The sequence below is a fragment of the Triticum dicoccoides genome, chromosome 2A (genome assembly GCF_002162155.2).
Source record: "Triticum dicoccoides isolate Atlit2015 ecotype Zavitan chromosome 2A, WEW_v2.0, whole genome shotgun sequence".
Classification (NCBI taxonomy): Eukaryota; Viridiplantae; Streptophyta; class Magnoliopsida; order Poales; family Poaceae; genus Triticum; species Triticum dicoccoides.
Genome location: NC_041382.1, coordinates 612,819,015 through 612,823,477, shown reverse-complemented (window position 1 = coordinate 612,823,477; position 4,463 = coordinate 612,819,015).

The following is a 4,463-nucleotide window of genomic DNA, read 5'->3' as shown; positions in this document are numbered from 1 at the left end:
ATAAGGGAAACCGAATACGCACAAGACAGTAACACTCACTTGAAGTTGTAAGGAAAGAGTATTATATCTTTGTTTTCATTTATTACCAACGATCGTAGCAAGTTGGCCTCGGTATCTACGGCATGAAATTTAACCTGAGTTGCATCTATGAGATATGTGTTAATGAACCCAATATCACCGACTTGTCTTTTTTTAATTCGGCGATCTTCAATCTGCATAATATAGTGAGGATGATTATAAATACATGCAATGAAAGAGCTGAGCTATATAGAGAGACTTAATGACAGAAGTAGTACTACTTACAGACAGTAGCAGGTGACTGTTGTTTTATCGAGGGCCAATTGATTGAAAAACTGAAAGAACTCCTCAAATGGAACAGGCAATAGTTCAATTCCAACGAGGTCATGCTCCTTTTTAACTTTCACATACAAAGTACTCCTCCCCCCAGAGTCTCTGCAGATTTTCAAGTACCAATCATGCAATCTTCGCATCATCATTGATAGAGATCTTTCATCTTTGACGAGAGGCTTCCCGTACTCGTATCTTTGTATCTGCACCTCCATGGGTTCATAATGTACATCGTCGGGCAGGTAATCGGCAAGATTGCTATAACCGGGCACCATCCTCGGATCATTAGCGACGTTGTCGCTAGCACCTTGAGCGGGGGGCAGGATTGCTTCGCTTGTTCACCGAGCTAGGCAATTTTTTTTCCAGCTCGTCGTTCTTTCAGCCTTTGATCACTGACAGTACTTCCCGACCGCTCCGCTTCGGCAAATTCCTTTCCAATAATGCGCTCATAGTTTCCTTTCGGCGGAGACTTGGGTGGTTTTGTCAGGGCAGCCAGAGTGCGCTTCACTTTCACCGGATCTACCTTCTCCTCCAGAAGTGGATGTCTCTTTGCTTTCAACCCTTGAAACCAGTCATCCACTTCAGTTCGCGCGATCTCGGCGTTCTCCTCCGGGGTCCTCTCGTATGGTAACTTCTCTGGAGTCTTCAGAGAAGGACCGAATCTGTATGTCCTCCCGCCTCTGGCTGTACTGCTAGACGCCGGCCGAGCAGAAGGAGCGGTTGTCTTCTTTACTTGCTTACGAGGCGGAGGAGAAGGACTACGACGCACCGGAGCAGCCGGAGCAGCGGCAGGTCTCTTCCGCCCTTGCTGACGAGGCGGAGAAGGAGGAGGCTGGCTGCTCGGGCGCGTCGGCGCAGGCGGAGTGCCGCCACGTGCTGGAGAAGGAGCCGGTCGAGTGCCCTGATCGTCACTCGCCGGAGGAGGAGGCGGTGGAGGAGGCGGAGTGCCCTGACTCGCCGGAGGAGGAGGCGGTGGAGGAGGCGGAGTGCCCTGACTTGCCGGAGGAGGAGGAGGCGGAGGCGCCCAGTTCGGAAGGTTGATGAGCTCCTTCCGCCATAGGCATGGAGTCTTCAGAGCAGACCCCAGCCTAGTCTCCCCTTCACCGGTAGGGTGGTCAAGCTGGAGGTCCTCAAATCCCTCCGTTATTTCATCCACCATCACCCTAGCATATCCTTCTGGAATCGGCCGGCAGTGAAAAGTTGCGCCGGGTTCAGTAGGATAAACAGAGCCAACAGCTGCCTTGACCTTCAAATTCATCCATTGCGTCATAAGGTGGCAATTTTGAGACTCCATGATAGCATCCACGGGATAGCTGGCAGGAGCTGTCAAGGCATGCTCCGGCTGAAGCAGCTCGGTGGAAGCCACGCTGCTTCTCCGCTGAGATGGCGGAGTAGCTTCGGGGGAAGCTTTGGCAGTACGTTTGCTGCGATTTGCTTCTTGTTCCTCTATCACTTGTACCCTTGCTTGCAGCGCCTGCATTTGGGTCTGCTGCACTTTTTTCCTCCTCTCATGGGATTTGTAACCGCCTGCGTCCGGAAACCCAACCTTCCATGGAATGGAGCCTGGCGTGCCTCGTGTCCGTCCAGGGTGCTCCGGATTCCTGAGGGCCATTGTGAGCTCGTCGTTCTCTCTGTCTGGAAAGAACGTCCCTTGCTGCGCTGCTTCGATATAGTGCTGAAGCTTCCTGACTGGAATATCCATTTGATCATTCGTCCAAATGCACTTCCCTGTTACAGGGTCCAAGGTTCTGCCAGCCCCGAAGAACCAAGTCCGGCAACGGTCTGGCCAGTTAATTGTCTCTGGTTCGATCCCTTTATCAACCAGATCATTCTCAGTCTTGTCCCACTTAGGCTGGGCTACGAGGTAGCCACCTGACCCCGTGCGATGGTGATGCTTCTTCTTCGCAGCATTTTGCTTGTTTGTCGCCGACATCTTCTTACTCTTTTCCGATGTCTTGTGGGCCACAAATGCGGGCCAGTGATCTCTGATCTTCTCATATCTGCCCTTGAATTCTGGTGTCTCATTATTTTAGACAAACTTATTCAGCTCTTTCTTCCACCTCCTGAATAGTTCTGGCATCCTCTTAAGAGCAAAAGACTTGATTAATTGCTCTTTAACTGGCTTCTCTGGATTATCCTCTGGCGGTAGGGTGAAATTTGACTTCAGCTTAGTCCAAAGATCATTTTTCTGCATATCATTGACATAAGACACCTCAGGGTCTTCTGTAGCTGGCTTAAACCATTTCTGGATGCTGATTGGGATCTTGTCCCTAACCAAAACCCCGCACTGAGCAACAAATGCGCTCTTTGTCTGGAGGGGTTCAAGCGGTTGGCCGTCGGGCGCGATTGCTATGATCTCAAACTTTTCATCCAAGCTCAACTTTTCTTCGGGCCTCGTCTCTTTACCGAAGTTGTGCTCGATCCGGAGGGCTAGAAAAAAGAACAAAGACTTAATTAATATGTGTACATACCAAAACAATGAATGCATCAATTAGCTAGTCAGCAGAAGCTTAACTAATATATATACCTGGCCGGAATCGGTTCGGTCACCGGAGACATCATCATGGTCTCCTTCTTGCACCGGCATTGGGTCACCGGAGCCGTCCTCACGGTCTCCTTCTTGCACCGGCATTAGGTCAACGGAGCCATCATAATCATAGCCAGCTGCTTCCAGACCATCGGTGTCGTTGAGAAACAACGAGCAGACGGCATCACTTCCTCGTGCGATTATGTCCCCCAACAACTCTTCTTGTACTTCGTCTCGGGCGGTGTCCATAGTTTCTACAAATATTGACAACATGGCAATTATTATTCAAACATGACAGATGGATATATTAGTGGCAAACGTAGAACTAATATTAATTAGTGGCCTCGACGCTGCTTCTCTAGGGTTTGGGCTGTCCTCGACAATGCTTCAAGGATAAAAAAAGAAGAGGAAGAAGAAAAAAAGAGGAGAAGAAAGAATAGAGGAGTAAGAACTCCTCTATTCTTTCTTCTCCTCTTTTTTTCTTCTTCTTCCTCTTTTTTTTATCGGGAACAAGGGTCGTCGAGGGTCACCGAGAGGTAGAGGAAACCCTAAATAGTAAGTATCGTGGGTGTGAGATAGATGTGGCCGTCGGTGTCGGACACTACATCCACGTCCCACAAGTGACGTGGGCGTCGACGCCCGCGCCACTTGTGGGACGTGGATGTAGTGTCCGACACCGACGGCCACATGTATCTCACACCGACGATACTTTTCCTCTTCTTCGAGAGGATCGCCGAGGGGTCGGGAGGTTGCCTAGTGTCAAAGGATTCAACAAAACCATGTCTTCATCATTAGGCGAAAGTAACAGGTGCATGATGGTACGAAGCTCTCCAAAGTTATTTTGGAACGGAGTCCCAGATAGGATAATTCGCTTTTTGGTACAAAGTTCAGCAAGAACCTTCCAAATATCGTTATTTGGAAGGCCTTTGCTGAAATTCGTACAAAAAGGCAAATTATCCTATCCGGGACTCCATTCCAGAACAACTTTGGAGGACTTCGTACCATCATGCCCTGGTTACTTCCGGCTAATGATGAAGCCATGGATTTCTTCACAACTTTGACACTAGGAAACCTCTCTCGACCCCTCAGCGATCCTCGACCCCTCCAACCCTCGATGACCCAGGAACCCTCGACCCCTAGACGACCCTGGAACCCTCGACCCTCGATCCCTAGACCCTATAGAACCCTCGAACCCTCGACCCTTAACCCCTTAACGACCCTCGACCCTCTACCCTAGTTCCTGACCCTCGACCCCTCGGCGATCCTTGACACCCTCGTTCCCGATAAAAATTAAGAAGAATAAGAAGAAGAAGAAGAAGAAAGAGGAGAAGAAGAAAGGAATAGCTAGAGGAGAAGATCGAAGAAAAAAAAGAAGAAAAAAAAGAGGAGAAGAAGAGAAATTAGAATATTCTATTTTCTCTTCCTCTCCACTATTCCTTTCTTCTTCTCCTCTTCTTTTCCTTCTTTTTTCTTCTTCTTATTTATTTCTCCTCTTCTTTTCCCCTCCTCTTCTTATTTCTTTCCTCTTCTTATTTTCTTCTTTCCTATCCTTCTTTTTCTAAAATTGTAAATTTTGCATATATAAAAC